The sequence below is a fragment of the Lygodium microphyllum genome, chromosome 4, assembly GCF_053477565.2.
Source record: "Lygodium microphyllum isolate KBCC chromosome 4, Lygodium_microphyllum_v1.1.10, whole genome shotgun sequence".
NCBI lineage: Eukaryota > Viridiplantae > Streptophyta > Polypodiopsida > Schizaeales > Lygodiaceae > Lygodium > Lygodium microphyllum.
This window is the reverse complement of record NC_141138.1, coordinates 68,948,562-68,967,661: the sequence shown is the minus strand read 5'-3', so window position 1 is coordinate 68,967,661 and position 19,100 is coordinate 68,948,562.

Sequence of the window (19,100 nt, the reverse complement as noted above, 5' to 3'; positions counted from 1 at the left end):
TGGCTAGGCAAAGACACATTTACCCCAATAGATGTAGTTCACCTATGTGGGTGAATGTTGAGGGTCAATGTCTAAACCAATCTTAGGATTCTTGATTTTTTTTTTTGTGCAAATCCTAGGTCAATTGCAAAATAAATGCCATCAATTGTCAAAGAGGCTTCAACAATGTTGGTGGCTACTACCACTTTTCTTAAACCCGAAGAGGAGCTAGCTCAAAAATTTCTATTTACATCTCACTAGGGAGGGTGCTATAGATAGGGAGAAAATGATTAGGTTGGGAATATTTGGGCCCAACCCTTTCATCCTTTCATATAGAATCTAGTAGGCGATGCCAATTTCTTCCTAGCCAATCAAGGACAATAGTATATCTCCCTTCGGTTCAATTAGATGGATTTGCATGATTGTGATTAAGGTACAATCCAAATAGTCACACTCAAGCTGCTTTGCATGTAGTATCTCCATAGAAAACATCCTACATGGAATCAATATGTTGTAGTTGAAAAATAATCCATCAACATCTAATGTTTCTTATGTAACAATGAGACACAAGTTAGGTCACCAACAAATTAACCCTTTTAATATCCCAAACAACACATGAGTATGTATCATCCTTTCATGTGCCTCATCAAGCATTATCATAGAACAAGTTGAAACATTTTCATCAAAAAGTACCTCTTTCAAGAGCATATAATCCCTCATGTACTTTATTATTATCTCAAGTCCTATACAATCCAACTTTTTAGCATCTATTACTCCTAATGGAACAATTAAGGTTGCCAGCTAACCAATCCTTTTAATAGCCCAAACAATACATCAATATGTATCATCCTTTCATGTGCCTTCTCAAGCATGATCACAAAATAAGTAAAATATTTTTATCATCAAGTACCTCTCCCAAGTTTATACTATCTTTCATATACTTTATTACTATCTTAGGTCTTGTACAATCCTCAAACTTGATGGTGTATCCTACCTCCTCTCCTAGTCTATAACCAAACTCTTTAGCTACTTCCTTGGCAATATACATTGTTGTAATAGTTGAAGATATAACTTGTGGGAGCTCTCACTTAACCGCCAAGACCCACGGACTGCTTATTGTTTCAAGCATTCCAAGATGAGCACTAATTCCATAGACAGCTTATTGTTTCAAGCATTCCAAGATGAGCACTAATCGATACCTCTCACATAGCTGACACACCATCCATATTTACGGGTGTAGTGAGCTTACCTCCATGCCCAATTGAGTTACCTCTTCTCCCGAGCACTCCGGTAGCTCCATGATCCAAGTACAAGTTTCAAGTAAGTTCCATCCTCAAGCTCCACGCTCCAAGCTCCATTGCTCCGAGCAAGACGAGATAAGAGAAGAGAAGAGAAAAAGAGAGGAGAAGATAGAGAGCTTCTCCTCCTCGGTCACTCACACCCTCATACACTCACACTCTCATGCTCCCTCTCTCAAGCATAATCTCAAGCAAGCAAGAATAAGAAGAAGAAAAAGAGAGCCAATTTTGGCCACACATAAGAATGAGCTTCTCATTCACTTTTCAACTTTATATATAAAACCCTAAATCCCTTTTGGGCATCATCTCCTTATCCCCTTTTTTACATGGCCAGTTGTGGCCTCTAGGCCCTTCTTCCCATTGTCCTCCTATCTTCCTAGCTTCCTTCCTACTGCCCATCTTCCTTTACAAATTGCACAAGTGAGAGCCCGACGCTCTTAAAATAAATCATGGTGTGCTTTGGGTTCCTTTACAAAAGTATTGACTTGCACTTTTTCTTGTGCGCCTTTCTCCATGATTTAGGACTTTTTTGCACTTCTTGTGTTTCCACATTCTTCTTAGTGTGCCTTCATCTTACTTTTGCCTTGGCATTGTCTTTTGCTTTAGATTTTCTTGATTTTCCACCTTGTTTGTCTAAGGGTTAACATTACCCCCTCCTAGATGAGTGCTAGTCCCATGACACTCTCCATCGTAGTTAGCAAGTTATGGTATGCACCAATGACATGGGTGGAAGGGACATATGTGTTTTCCTTGGAGAGTTCTGGTGGTGCGGCTAGATGAAGGTTGTTGGGGCCAATTTATTGGCATGAATGGTGGTAGGGTTGTTGGATTCGGGGATAGGGCTATTCGTTGTTGGGAATTGCACTGGTGGCTAGCACAGATGGTGGTTTGTTGGGATTTTGCCCATGATGATTCTTTGGTGGGCTTGTATGATGGGAATGGACAAGAGTTCAGAGTTGAGTTTTGATGAAGAGCTGACAACACTTTCATTGGATTCTTCAATACCTGCAATTGAAAACCTCGCAGATGTGGTCTCTCCCTGGGGGTAGTGCTAGTCTTATTATTATGCACAAGACACAGTTTGATTAGTTTGGGAGACATGTTGAACTCTAAGCAAGCTGAGAGGATTATCCTACACTTGAGGACCTAAACTGTGTATAGATTGTGGTGTAGATATTATATGAGTACACATGCATACTTAGATAGTATGTAGTTAGGAGATTGCTTGTCGGGTTCCTTGTAGAATTATATGGACGAGGCGAGGATTCAATGGGGTGGAAAAAATTGTCGATGTTGAGGAAAAGTACACTTGAAGGCTTCTTGAGACATTATTTGTGCTTTTATCAACCAGATGTAGGATAATTGAGCTCATTGATGTTGAGATTAGATTTGATCGAGTAGTGGGGGCCTCCGATGTCAGTGGTGGTTGATCACCATTGTTGAGCATACTTGAAAAAAGAAAAAGGAACTGAGCTACATGGGGTTGCATCTTTCTCACTACGCATTGTTGCATGGTGTTCGTACTAGTAAAACTGGAAGTTGGGTCGAACCTCAGGGAAGCCTGTGGTGTTGTCCCACACTTGAGGACCCAATTTGTGTATATGGGAGTCTTTGTTTGTTTGCTCTTTCTCTTTTCTCTTTCTTTCTGTCTTTCTTTCTTTCTTTTTTTTTTGGAGATGCATTGGGAAGGGGCATGCTAGACATCATCCTGATGCTCTACATTAGTTACATTCCGAGGGGGCCTAAGAGATTTACCAAGGAATGCATGGCTTGGCATGGATCCGTTTTTTCTTCTTACAATACTTGTTGTGGCCACGAAGGGGCTTGGTTCCTACACTTCCCTTTGAGACATCTTAGGAGATAGAGCTTTAGCACACACTAAGGCCCATAATAACCATCTCAATTTTAACACACCTTTGAGGTGTCTCTAGGATAGAGCTTGAGCATGTTGTCAAAGAAATTTTTGTTCATAGTATAAATCATAGAATTCTTATGTTTTCAAAAGAACTTTATTAGGATTCACATGAGGAACTTTCATACATAATTCAGTCATTGTTACCCAACAACCGACTTAGATATCACTTAGTTTCATAAGTTCTTTTGTAACTGTCATACAATTTTCAGTTGTACCATGTATATTGACAAAAATTAAGTCTATGGCAACCCACAACTTGATCAACTGGAGGTAATCGACAATTTGTAGGCTAAGTCACATTGGTTCAAGAGGAAAATTTGGTTGGAAATCAAGAGAAGTGCCAAAAGTCCACTAAGTTTTTGTGGGACCTGTAATAATGGTCTTATATGACTTATAAGTGACCTAAATGGTCAAACTGAAGAGTGAGAGCTAAGGAGGATGTAGCCCGCATTTTTTGGCACAAAAAATGGGCCTGCATACATGTGGCAGATGAAGGATGAGGTGTGGGCTATGGTGCATGCTCCAAAGCATGCAAACTCAAGGAAAACTGAAGCTGAAGAAGGAGATACAAACAAGGAAGGTGAGAACTCTTCTTGCCCGTCCATTTGGTATGACGAAAATGAGTAGTATGACAGTCCATAAAAGGGGGACACTTGAGAAAAAGCATTCATCCTACTCTTATGTATGTCTTTTTTCATTCTTTTAACATATTTATGGTCCAATGAAGCCCGTCTTGTATCCAAGTACTTGAGTGACTTTGGGGGCAAGCAAAGGGGAGGATTTTGAAGGTGTATGGGCTGTTTTGGACTAAAAAAAACTAGTCATAAATAGGGAAACCCACTGTTCTTGTCCATTTTGATGAGTAAATAAGTGATCTATGTGGTTGTAAGAGAAGGAATTGACCTCTTAACATGAGGGCTTCATTTGTGAATGATTAGAGAAGCTTATTCTTGGGATTATGTCCACTTTTGGAGCTTGATTATGGGTTGGAAATTACTATTTTAAAACAAGGATGAAGTAAAATTTATGCTTTGTCAATGCATTTCATGAGTTTTTGATCTATGTCTTGGATGTAATTGAGTCTACCATCAAAATACTTGTATCTTGGAGTTGTTATCCATTCATGTTCATGAAATAGAAACCGTTTGAAGTATGCATTTGGATTAAATCTGAGATTATCCCTAAATTTATTGGCTTATTATCCGCATATGCATTTGATGTGATCAAGACAAAGTCTTTCATTCAATTTATGTATGCTAAAAGAAAAAAAACTTGAGTTCTTCTTCTTCAACTAAGTCATCTCAAAAACCTAAATCTTATCAAACCCCAATCTTTTCTCCTTCTCCTAACCTTGAATCCTACACTCCTCTTCTACTCTAAACCTCCGTGGAAGACCTTTAATCCCCAACACAACAACAATGGTGAACCCAACATGAAGGTCAACCGCCGTGGAAGAGGAAATACAATGGGAGAATCATCAAGTTCGGGAGGAGATGCCTTGCAGCAGTTGGTTCATCTGATGCAAGAAAGCCAACAACAACAATTGCAATTTCAATAATTGTTGCAATTGCAACAACAGCGGAGACACGATGAAGAGCGGAATGATGCCACTACCATTAAGGGTTTGGAAGCAGTTGGGAAGGAGCTCAAGCAATTTAATGGGAAAAATGTGTCCTCTTTTATCCACCTCTATACTGACAAGATGGTCTTTTTTGGAGTTCCTCATCATGCTTGGAGCCGATACTTTGCCCATTTGGTCGTGCATGGCCTCCAGGACCGGATTCATAGTCTTTTTCAAAAAGATGCGGGATGTCTGCATTCAAGAAGGCTCTTCGAGAAGAATTTTTTCTTGAAGTTTCTAGCCTCATGACAAAGAAAGTATTCATTGAATGGGTTGAAAGGTCAAATAAGGGACTAACTGCCACCACTCTTCACCGCGAATTTGAAAGCAAATTTGCTCAACTAGATCCTGACGATCAGCAGAGTATGGAAAGCTAGAAGATTGAATTGTTTTTAAAGGCTACGGATCCTTTTCTTCAAGAGAAGCTAACTGATCCGCTTGAAGATCCTGACTCTAAGACATGATTGAAGACTTCTTGGAGTGATGTCACTGAAGTAGTTAATATGATTGCTCGAAGAGAGTGGATGCGCCTAAGGTGGGGATCTACCTCTACACCAACTGAATCCATGAAGGAGCCTGTTCCTATATCTTGACCTCCTGTCTCTATGGCCAAGCAACCAAGAAATCCTACTGTTCCACCTCCAAAGTAGGATGTCATGGATGAGTTGATCAAGAGCATGCAGGATCTCCATCTTATTCTAACAGAGATTAATTCCAAGGTGGAAAGGCTTAATGTGAAAGTGGAAGAAAGAGAACGGACAAGTGCCCAAAGACCCGTACGAGAAGGCTTCAAAAGACATTGTATCTGGTGTGATAGCCTATAGTATGATAAGAGGGAGTGCACTGCATTCCGTGAAGCTGAAGCACAAAAATTATTCTTTTGGAAGGATGGTAAAATTCATGCAACTGAAACCGGGATTCCTCTTGAGCCAAATTTCGGTAACAATGGCATGAAGAAAAGACAGGAGGATTTGGCAACAAGAATAGCCTATGCAGCTGTTGATGTAGCTACCTATGAACTACAAATTGAGCCAACTAATGAAATTGTTAAAGCATGTATAACTGATGCAAAATCTAAAGTGTGGATGCAGGCCTTAGATCGCATGAAGCAAGGCAAGGCAACCAAAGATGATTTAACTACTGCCAGTCAATACATCCGAGGAAGAACCGAATGGACCGAGCCAGTTGATTCATTTTCAGCTTTCGCTCAATTTGCTGAAATTAACAGTCGTGAAGCTATGATAGAAGAAAAGAGAAGAAGAGATGAAGATGTTGCCAGTCCGTCCTCTTTGGGGCCAACTGAACATGTGACAAGAAGTAAACCGGATCAGCAGAAGGCTGTTGATAATCCACCACCACCAGAGCTTGATATGGGAAATGCCCCACAAGCAAAGAAGGCGGAAGGAGAGAGAAAAGGCAAACATCCTAGCTACAAGCTGCAGTCTCACATAGAGACTGTGACGGGTCTCAAGCGGATCCTAGAAGAAAGGATTCTTGGAAATAGAATTGAATTTACATTAGGTGAAATTCTCAAAATTGCAAAATGAGGATTTCGTGATGTAATAATTGATGTAATTAAATGGAAAAGACAACATGTTGGTGAGGAAACTGAAGAATCTATGCATGCTTTTTTGCAAGCACTTCATGTGTATTTGCAGGATGAAGAGAAGCTGAAAACTCAAGGGATTCGATTGGAGGCAATCAAAGAATTGATTGTAGCCATAGAAGCCAAAGATGAAGATATCTATGAAGCAGAAATTGAAGAAGCTATTACAGAGAATGTTATGGTGGGTCTTCTCAATCCAAAGAGCAACCCATGCATAAGAAAGAAGCTTGTCTTCACAACATGCAAGAAGAGAATGATGTTCATTTTATTCCTAGTAGTCACTACTCCCATACCCATTGCGCAAGGGTGACAACCGAAACCGTTGTCAAGATTGGAGAAAGAGAGACCCCATGCATTGCCCTTATAGACCATGGCTCGGAAATCAACGTCATGTCAAGAAGTCTCTACGAGAATGGCGGATGGCCTATAGATGTGGTTCCAGGATGGCGCATGAAAGGAGCCAATAACTCCTCTCGCGATCTCTGTGTGGCATATCCTTATGTACAAGTTACTATTGGTAATGTAAAAGATGAATTTCATTTATTTGTTCAAGATTCCTGTAGAGCTATCCTATCATTCTTGGTCAACCTTTTATTTCTGAGTCTTGTTTGGAGACAAAGGCCCTTGATGATGGTTTATCATATGCTCAGATAAGAAGTATGGATAATGACAAAGCTATCCATTTTTTTACTGTATGTGTAAATCATCACCGGAATAGAGATCGATTGAGAGATCATCCTATACCTCCTAATGCCCGAGAATTTAAGGGTTTTCGGGTAGCACTGCTGTAACTGGAGGCTATGGCGGTGCTTCATGTCATAAAAATTTACCTTCACATGTAAAGGGGGCGCCTATGCCAAAAGCTGACTTGTAGGTTTTTACACCCAATAGTGTGGCCTGTTATAAACAGTTTTTAGCTATGAATAGGGCTGAAAGAAAACATTTATGTCATGTGGAACGAAAGCTCAAGAAAATTGATGTTTTGGTTGAAAATGAAGAAATTTCAGGGCTATTTCATGGGCTAATTTATAATGATACGTTGACTAAAATACATGCAGTTGTTTATGCATAATCAGTCCATACAGGTATGCACATTGGATATTTATGACATAATTCAATAATTTGTAGATCAAGAAGCTTTTGGACAACCAAACAAGGATGAGGTAAGAGTAGAAACAAAGTATAAGACAATTGACAAGAAGGTCAAGCTAGTGGCTACTCCACTACCTCTCAAAAGTGAAGGACTGGCAGAAAGGGCATCCAAACAACCAAGCCTTCGTGATCCCAAAGATATTGGTCACCAATTTACAGCTGAAAGTTTACAAGAGCTAAAAATTGGTGAAGACTCTTTTCTCTTGCCAGCTGAAAAGCAAATCTTCATGTAGATATTAAAGAAACACGGAAAAGCTTTTTCGTTTCAGCCACATGAAATTGGATGTGTGGATCCAAGTGTTGTGGCACCAATGGTGATTTTCACGGTCCCACACATTCCTTGGAATCTTAAACCAATTCTGGTACCAAGGGCTCATTTGCATAAGTTACTGGAACTTTTAAATGAAAAGATAAAGATGCGAAAATTGGAGCCATCTTCAGCTCCGTATTCCAACCGATGGTTTACCGAGCCCAAGAAGAATGGATCTTTGCGATTCATTCAAGATCTACAGCCTATCAATAAAGTCACTATTAGAAATGTTGGTTTGGGACCAATTGTTGATGAATTTGTTGAGGCTTTTGCAGGTAGAGCAATTTATTCCATGGGTGATTTATATTCGGGTTATGACCAATTTCATCTTGCTTTGGAGAGCCAAGACATTACCATAATGAAGACACCTCTTGGTTTAGTCCGCATGTGTACTCTACCTCAAGGAGCTACAAATTCAGTAGCTCACATGATGAATGCCATGCATAAAGTATTGAGAGATTATATTCCCCAACTAACTCTTCCTTTCCTTGATGATGTACCGATCAAAGGATGTGAAATTCATGAGAAGAATAAAGAACTTAATGAGCTTGGATGTCGCAAGTTTGTTTCCGATCATATTAATGATTGTGCTCAAATCTTGTCTAAATTGGAAGAAGTCCATCTTACTCTTTCAGGAGCTATATCTGTTTTTGGAGTCGAAGAAGTTCTTGTGGTAGGGCATATGTGTGGTCCATATGGCCGAAAGCCTTCTCCAACCAATATTGATGCTATCAGCAATATGCGAAAAATATGCACAAATGTTTCAGAGGTGAGAAGATTTCTTGGAGCATGTGTTTTCTATCTTATTTGGATCCCACATTTTGCTCATGTTGCTGAAAATCTTTATCAGTTATTAAGAAAAGGCCAAAGGTTTATATGGGAAAAAGAGCATACTCAAGCTATTTGAAAATTGAAGAAATTGCTGATTTCTACCCCCACCTTAAAGAGGGCTAATTACTCTAATGGACAGCCTATCATACTCACAGTGGACATAAGTCCTATTGGGATAGGATGGGTAGTTGATCAAGATGATCTTGAGGGCAACAGATATGCAATTCTCTTTGGAGCAAAGGTTCTTAATGAATGTCAAAGAAGGTATGATCAAATTAAAAGAGAACTTTGGGGAGTTGTAACTGCATTGCAATGTGACGGAGAGTACTTCATGGGCGCACATGTAATAGTTGAAACAGATTGTCTTCCACTCTTGGGCATGATTGCCAACTGCTCCACTCCCGACATAGCTATGCTAAGATGGATAGCCTATATTAAATCCTTAAATCTTGATTTGAAACATATTGCAAGAAGAGATAATCCAGTTGCAGACATGCTTTCGCATGCCAGATATAAGGACAAAGAAGAGATGATGGATGAGGAAGAAACATAGTCTATATTTGCTAAAAATGATGCTGAAAGTGCAAGTTCAGATTTGAAAACAGCAAGTACAACTGTGCCTAATGATGGTTGAGCTGTAAAAAATGCAAGTACATCATTAATTACAGCAAGTACAATAGGTTCAGCTACTGTAACAAAATTTATAGCGGCAAAGAAAGAAACAACCATGGAAGGACGATGGGCAGCTGAAAGACAGCATGCTCAATGTTTTGTTATGGTTTGTTCGCACTTTAAAGAAGAATATTATACAGGTGATTGGCTAAAAATTGGTCAATTTCTGAGCACTATGACAAAGAAGGAAGATTAATACAATATTACTGAGTTTGGGAATCTTCCAATTCCCATTTTTGGAATACTAAAAAGGTGGCACCCGTATAACATGCCCATAAGTTTCTCAAAACCATATGATTTACCTATCATTGGAAAGCGCTTGAAAAATGGAATCTATTGAGCTATAGAGCACTTGATTTGGAGTTATAGTGTTCAAGTTATGAAAAATCTAAAGATTTGACCACGTGTCCCAAACTTATGGGAATTTCCCATATTCCCCAATATGGTGTTGATTGGACTAATGAAGAGTTCAAGAGAATCAGGAGAAAAGCTTATGGCTCCTTTCTCTAAGATGGCTACCTTTGGAGGCATGCGAAAAAGAAAGGAAGAGCGTTTGTTCGTGTTTTAGGAGACAAGAAGACTCAAAGACAGGTTATGCAAGAATTTCATGAAAGCCTATTGGCCGGCCATAGAGGCATATGGGGCACTTTTGCCAAAATAAAAGAGAAATTTTGGTGGCAAAACACATATAATGACATTGAGCATTTTGTTAAGTCTTGTCATATTTGTTAAATGTACTCTATGGTTAAGCATAGAGATGGGCTTTAGCCTACCTTTCCTTTATCCATTCATTATAGATGGGTTATTGATTTAGTAACCATGCCTATGGGAATTTGGAACATGATATATCTAGTACTTGCTAGAGAAGATATCACAAATCAGGTCGAAGGGAAAGCCTTGATAACAAAGTCCACTCAAGCTGTTTGTAGATTTTTACTTGAAGAGGTATTTTGCAGGTATGGCTATGTTGCCAAAGTAACTGCTGATAGAGGAGAATTGGATGCCGATGAGGCTCGCCATTTCTTTGCTCAATTGGGAATCAATCTATCTCTTACATCAATCTACAATCTTGAAGGTGATGGGACCTGAAATGGGTCGGCACTGGCTATGCCACTAGCCGGACCTCATGCTCATAACAGACAAGCACACCCTCATGACCTCGTGGGCCAGGAGTGTCTATCTACTGCTAAAGGACTATCTGCCGTAAAGCCTAATCTATGCATTTATAGTTTTATAGTTTTGTAGTCCCCCAATGTTTCCCTTTCTATAAACTCCACAGAGGGAGAACCCATACACATTGGCAATAAATACCACGATAATCATATACATGGGAGGCAACCTCTTGGTAGAAACACCGCGGTCCCACTACAGCTCTCCTACATCTCAGGGATTATCCCCTTGATGCATTGCTCAACATATAAAACAAATGAACAAACTCCACTCTTCATTTCAAATGTCTCCAGGAGATATACCATGTTTCCTCACAAAATAATCCCCCAAGAAACAAACGTCTATCCTACGGCTTAGGATGCCTTTCCACACTCACGTGGGTCATTGTCATTGAAAACAGGTGCTATGTATCCAGGTTTTATATTCTGATACCATGATCACCATGCATATACAAAAGTGAATGATTCTAAAGTGCTAAAACATCATTTTCAAATCAGCAACATGCTTAGCACAATCAAGTTTTATCAAATGCATTTCACTAATCCGTTGCGGTGATGAAAGGATAGCACCAAGATAACACTTGTGCTACAATCCTCTTAATTAACATATCACGAACTCTATGACATGATGTGCATCAGAAAATCAACAACAATCAGCACGCAAATCACACCATTCAAACACCTTAATCCCCTACGTTTAGGTACTGCTTTCGTTGCACATGTGTAGAGGTTCATTTTATCATGTTTTGATGTAGAAAAAGCAATAAATCACAAACTTTGACAAAGAGGTAGGGCAAACTGAGGCTAAACCTCATGCTTAACCACTACCATACATCCACAAACAATCATTATATTTTTTCTTATTTTTTTCAAGACGTATTTCTATTTTTCCTCTTATTTTTTTCCATTTTCTTGATTTATTTTACAATAAAATAGGGTTTTTTTATTTTTCTTATTCCACTCACTTCAGCATACTACCATTCAATTTATCTTCCATATTCCCCGCATGGGAACAAATTTTGCCCACCCGAAACGGAAAAACTAGCATTTTGCCACTTAAAAACCGCATTTCAGGTTTATGGGAATTAAATAAAGCATGTAAATCATTGAAAAATCAGAATTTACTTATACACAGCAATTACTTATAATGCAAATAGCACACACATAAATTTTCATCCAATAAGAACATAATTATCATAATAAACTATAAAAAATCCTTCATTTTCTTCATAAAAATTATCATACCGTGTTTTTACGTAGCCCGAGACGCCTTTAATGACTACATAATCAGCAAACGGAGTCTCCATTTCTCTCAATCCAATGCTACTCATCAATCTTCAGTATCTCTATCCATCTCCATCACCACTTCCTTCATTCTCCTTCCCCGATTCCTCCATCAAGATGGTACACATGAACAACCCATAGAGAAGAGAGAGAGGAAGCTGAGAGAAAGACTAGAATCAAATTTCTTCATTCAGTCCATCATTCCACGAGCGAAGGGCGGTGATATGCTCAGCCCATAGAGAGAGAAGATAAGCCCCATGATCAGTTGTATGGGTTGCGTTCAACCTCCGAATTCCATTTGAGGGAGACATGGCGAAAAATGCGCCGCCTGCATCTCTACGACATGCTCATGCCATTTCTTGATCAAAATGAGAGAGAGGGGGTCTAAAATCCCAAAGGGCACCCCCCCTTTGGTCCAAGTTATGGCCACCCTTTCAAATCTTGCCCATCTTGTGGCCATTTTTCCATCCAGGCTCTGATTCGAGCTTTGAAAAATCCTGGGCGTCCGGCTTGACATCCCGCATTGACTGGCAACTTCGGACATCCCGTATGGCAATCTAAAAAATTATAAAAAATCCACAAGTGTCGCTCAGGTACCTTTTAAAAGTCGCCTTTCACTAGGTGCTTAAAATCATCCTAGCTGCAGCCGCCACCTTCGATGTTAAATATTTTTCTCCTAAATTTTGGATTTTTTAATGCAAATTTTAGGCACATCTTGGGCTCAAAACTCCTCTCTCATTGGCGACCATGGGATAGGGTGACTCAGCCCGTCGAATCCCACAATAGATTTGCACAAAAAAACCAAAGGAAGCATCAAGCTTATACAAAATAGATACATACTAATACACATCACAATGCTTACCCTACCCCTTGACAAAAACCAAGGCATGAAATCCACAAGGAGTAGACCTAGCATAATTTGATAGAAGGGCCAAAGCTATAGTCACTAACCAACTGCTCCAACATGGCCAAACTAAAAAGAACTATCAAAGAGGTCGCCCTAAGTGGTGGTATGAACTACCTACCTAACTAAGGACAACACAACCAGGAGCTCCTACTAGGCGAGGACTCTTATAGCCTAATCAATAAGTATTTTCTTTTAACACATTTCTTCTTTTAGGTTTTTATTTTTCCATACTCAGGCATGTAAAAAGGAGGGAGCTGAGCGTAGTGACCCAAGGAGAACAGGGCATCGGCCTCAGGTCCTGTCTCGGTACCCAAGAATCTACCAAGCCCTCGCGAGGTGACACTTAATCCTTTTCTAACACTCACTTTTATTTTCACTCCAACCTTCCTTACTTTCTTCTTTTCCAGCAATATGCCACCCCTAGGAAGACAAGACATCGGCCCCGGGTCTGACTCGTCCCCAGGAACCTACCAGGCCTTCACAAGGCGATGATCAACTGCTTATAAATTTTCTTTTATTTTCCTTTTTGTTTTATAGGGGTTAGAACCCCTTTTTACACACCTTTGTAGATAGTTATTTTCTTTTAAGATATTCATGGTTTTTTATCATCATCATTTTTCCTTTGGCAGGCTTCTCTAACTACCTCACAACTAATAAGAACTCCTAGAATGGCTGCCTAGCAGGTTAGTAGAACAGGGTCACTAGGACTACTTTCTAAAACAGGTCTTTTGATGCTTGGCAATGTCTTTACAGGAGGCAACAACTACTCAGACCTCCCTCAGACATACGTAACCTAAACCTGGGACTTCATGCCTTGGTCTCCGATCCCCCAACAAGAAAAGAAATCCCCTACAAGTACACAGAAACATATAGCAGAAAAACACATTACTCATAAAGGAGAGATATCACCTGGACAAGGCCACGAGAAGTATCCATGTAATAAAAGGCTCCTTCCAAGCTCTTCCTTGAACCTGTCTAGCACAGAACTAAAACAAGAAACCATTAACCGCACCTGTAAACAGACAACTGGCCCTCTTGGCCTAACAAAATAAATCACTTCACCACAAAAACTGATTGGCCCTCTTGGCCTAATGAAATAAAACATAATAGTATCTACATATCCCTCCCCGAAATAGTCCAGATATACAATAATATGCTTCTTTCCAAGGAGGAAAAATAGGACTCACAGCCCTAAACTAAATGCATAAGATTATGATCCATCCCTCGTACATATATAGCAAGAGGTGTATGAGAACATGTTGTCTAATCAGCCTATGGGTCCAAGATAACAACGGTAGATTGGTCTCGGTTACTCTTTGCATCACCCATATCAACCATCGCCTGCCATATATTGCATGCTCTGATAACATTCCCCACAAGCGACCAGGTCCTGTCTCATTATTGATAGCAATATCCAAATTAGGACCACAGTTGAAGAAAAGGTCTTCTTCATCAGCAAGATTTGCCAGTGAATCTGCAAACTGATTCCAGTAAAGTGGAATCTGCTAAAAATACACTCTCTCAAACTCCTCAAGTAGGGTCATTGTAGTTCGATGATACATACAAAGGATGGGGTTCCGCACTGTGTATGTCCCATCTAGTTGATTCAAAATCAACCGGGAATCCCCTTTTACTAACAACCACCGAATACCACCTTGTTTGGCAATATGCAGTCCCATAATCAAGGTTTTATACTCCGCCATATTATTAGTGAATCCTACCCCGAGATAAGCAACTAACTTCATCATAACTCTACGCCGGGGATCTCGGATTACTACTCCAACACTCCCTTTTTTATTAGGGCCCCTGGACGCTCCATCAAAATATAATGTATACGTGCACAATGGGTTTACACAACCTGCCATCACAAACTCCTCTATTCGTAATTATGATAGTCAGAATTTAGCATGTTGAGAGGATGAACTAACGGCTCCATCCCACCTTCTTCATTGAACTCAACAGGGATACTTGTCAACCCTCGTAAGTAGTGATGGCAGAAGACTTTGATCTCCCACACAAAGGTTCCGTCTTCTTGCTCAATCACTTTGTATCCTTTGCTCCACCAGATAAGTTTCCCATGATGGTATATCTGCTCTAGATATGGGTGCTCCAAATAAGGAATTAACCACCCCATCAACCAGCTTTAGGCTCCTTTGCAGGTCTCAAATCAGCCCCAGCATGGACCTACAATGCATTTTTTCATATTAGCATACTTAGAAATAATAAGGTTTAATCTTATTAAGATTAACCTTATTTTTAAATTCTACTCCCTACTACTGATTAGCTAGTAGAGCCATAGACCTATTTTTCCCTATCCTAACAATCTTGTAGGGGCCATCCCATCTAGGTTCCAACTTCCCTGGAAACAACTCCCTACGCGCATTATAGTACATAACTAATTGCCCTTTTTTAAAGATATACTTCTTTGCTTTAAGGTTGTGCAACTGCTTCGTCCGAAGTTTAGCTACCTCCTGGTGTAATAAGCTCTGCAATTTTAGCCCATCCAGGTGGGCTATGGTCGTGAAACGTTCAAAGAGTGAATCCTCGTCTCCCAAAGAGTGGTTAATTGCAAACCATATGGTTGGCAACTCGATTTCAAGGGGTAACACACACTCTTCCCCATAAACTAATTTAAATGGAGTATGGACGGTAGTGAGAGTGGAATTTAGGTGACGGAAAGTGCTTAAAAATAGCTAAAAATTATGAATATCAAGGGAAAAATATTCAATGTCAAAGGCGGCGGCTCGATCTAGGACGATTTTAAGCGCCAAAGTGCTTTAAAGGTGCCCAAGAGACACTTGTTGATTTTTCATAATTTTTCAGATAGTCGTGCGGGTTGACACAAGCTACTGGCCAATGCGGGATGCTAAGCCGGACGCCCAGGATTTTTCAGAGCTCAATTTCGAGTCCGGACGGGAAAATAGCCACAAAGTGGGCAAGATTTGAAGGGGTGGCCAAACGGGTAAGTGACCCTTGGGGCCCAAAAATGAAAGTCACATGAAATGTTTGGGAAGAATCGTGGAGAGAGAGAGAGGAGGAGATCAACGCCAACATGCGCCGAAAAATACGCCTTATGCATGATGGATCCACCATGGGGGTTGCATACAACCCATAGAGCAGGCATTGGTCCCTCATTCCCCTCTGCATGCTGATCTTATCGCCGCTCTCCGCTCCTCAATTGATGGCCTGAATGCTGAGATAGAAAATCAATCTTTCTCTCTCCTCCCTCTCCCTCTTCTAAAGGCAAGTTCATGTGGGAAGAGGAAGGAAGAAGAAAGAATGACGGAGGCTTGTCCGGCATTGATCAGATTGCTCCACGGGCTGGAAATGGTGATTTGTGATCGTGCTAAGCATGAAGTGCTGGTGATTTTCAGATTTGCAGCCATGGACATGAAACCCGAAACACGCAAATAAGCGGTAATTCAATTTCTTTCAAAGCAAATTTGAGATTTCATGGCTTTTGATTGATAAAATGTTGTTCATGTGGGCTAAAAATTGTTTATGTTGCTGTTTTCCATGCGTACTTGTTAATCATATTGGAAAAATCAGAAAATATGCATCTTGTGGCTCAAAATAATACACTAAAACACGTAAAATATGGAAAATCAAGGGAAAATAATGTTTTTGGGCATAAAAATGGGAAAATGAATAGGAACACCAACTAAAGTTTCATTTTTGTTGCAAGAAGGAACTAAGGGCCATAGCCCATAACCTATTTTGAATTTTCAGTAATTAAATAATGCGGAAAATAAGAGAAAATACAAGGAAAATAGAGGAAAATCACTAAAAATAGGAGAAAAATGCATTTTGGGTGCGGAAAATTAATGATAATTAAGAACAATGTTTGTGAATGTTTGTGGGGACTGAAGCATGAGGATTTGCCTCAGTTCAACCCCACCTTCTCGTTCTAGTGTGTTTTTCCTGCTTTTTACACATAAAATGATGGCAAAATACCCTATAAATCCATACAACAATGCAACATTTGATCGATGGGAGGATAGAGTGGTCAAAATGTGTCAAAATGTGGAGTCAAATGATGAAAAGATTGCTATTTTTATTTGCATGCCATATAGGTCGGTGAATAATTATAAAATAAGAGCCTAGTAGCACGAGGGTTTCCTTGGTGCTAGGTTCGTGCAACGCCGCATAAGAACGGTAGTTGAAAATCATTGAAAGGATGTTTTCCACATGTGCACAATATTGATTTCATAAATGTTTGAGTACTTGGCATCCACAATATGCACAAATCATGGAAATATTTAAAGGTATCAGAAATCTTGGATGCACAGCAATTGTTTTCATTAGGACCTTGACCCACGTTGAGTGAGAGACAGGACACCCTAAGCTATAGGCTAGTCGTGGGGTCTAAGGGAAAGAGAAGTAAGGACAATGGTACATTCCTGTATACGATTAAATGGTACCTTGAGTGAATTTTGTACGGAATGTTTATATGTTGAGCGACGCATCGAGGGGCCAATCCCCAAGGTGTAGGAGAGTCGCAGAGGGGTGGCGGCACTCAGCCGTTTGAGGACCCCCTATGTCTGCGCTTCGTGCCATTAGGCAATGTGTAAGGGACTCCCTCTGAGGAGTAGTGGGTGAGAGAAGAGTGGACTACAAACACAATGTTTAGGAAGGCAAAGATTTTGATAGACGCTCCTGGCCGTGAGGCGGAGGGGTTGTCTTGTGCGTAGTGACGAGGCCCGGCTAGTGCATGAGCCAGTCCCAGCCCATTTTTAGGTCCATCAGTTGTGCGTCTGTTGGGAGCCGCTTAAAAGTGGCGGTCCCCGAATCCTGGTTGTCTAGGGACCAACTAGCAGTTTATGCCAAAGGATATTGAGATTGATCCGTTATTCATTGATAAGCATCGTCTAGCAGAAATACAAAAGCAAGAGAGAGACGAAAGAGCTAGGCGACGTGCTGAAATTTTTAGGAGATATTCCCCTAAGCATAGTGGTGCTGAACCCTTACGAGGGAGTGGATCTAGTGGTCTTGGTGCCACAAGCTGTAAGTTAGGAGAAGGTGGAAGCTCTAGTGCTCCCATTCCTTCCATAAGCCAGTCTACATCAAGTGCGGGAAGTGTAACCCCACCGTCCCCTATTCCTAGTGCAAAACCAATCTTCGTTATGGCGCAGCCTATTGCAATTTCTGCAGGAACGACAGATTTGCCGGCTCTAGGTTACCCGCTATCGAAGGGTTTCGAAAGCAATGTCGCAACTTCAGAAGTTCTTGATAAATTCCAGGATAAAAGATCAATCGAAGCAAGTAAGCAAGACAAATATGATGCCAAGTAACAAATATATTACTGCCAAGTTATCTCTGAACATAGAGAAACATCATTTCAATCCACATGTGATCTATGCAACTAACCCACGTCATGTATACAAGCTCTTATTAGAATCCAAGTATTTGTGATTGCATCAGTTAACAAGAGCAATATGAAAACTGAGAATAATTCTTCAAATCATGACAATTTGATTGAACTCTTCAAACCTTGTAATACAGAATTATTCATTGCTGTTGATCTTCCAAAGTCTGGATTTTGAACATATACAGTTCAAGTTCAAAAAGTTCTTCTTGTACAATGGATGTATCATGAGAAATTTCCACAACTGTAGGTTATACAAAATACCCTTCTTTTTTTTAAGACACAATTATTCATTACTGTTGTTTTCAAGCCTCCCTTTTCATCCTCTGCACGCCTCAACCTCACCTTTATTCTACAAATTTCTCATCAATCCAAGCTTTCTTTTCAACCCCTCAATCCTCTTTTCTAATGGGAAAAGAGGGATGCACCAATGAAGCCAGTCGTGAAAGGGACCAAACTACCAGGTGCCTCTCTGGTAATGGGCTGAATTGGGAAAAGTTCCATGCTATCATAAAACCCTGTTTCCATTCATTCGGTTGGGCTTTCTCCTCTGAGATTCTTGTGAAGGAGCAAATAGTGTGCGTGTAACATCAACATCATAATTTTCATGCTCAGAGAATGCGGGGAACCCGGAAGGGAAACACAACCCAGAATTCACTGAAGGTCAACTTTCCATTTAAAAACGGCTTGCTTTTTATACTCCGACGTGAGATTCCTTGGGTCTTCAGTGCTGGGTATATCTCCACTCGACTAGATTGAACGCTGGCATAGCATGTCTCCTCCCTATCAAATGCTCCATTGTCTCCTACTCCCATTGTAAATCTCTTGTCGAGCAAAGCCTGAAGAATTGGCAGTGTGAAAGCTGCTGTCTTCCCAGATCCTGTTTGTGGGAGGGCGATGATATCTCTGCCTTCCAGAGCTAGGGGAATAGCCTCCTCCTGAATTCTGGTGGGCTCCTTCCACCCCAACGACGTACAGGCCTTCGCTAGCT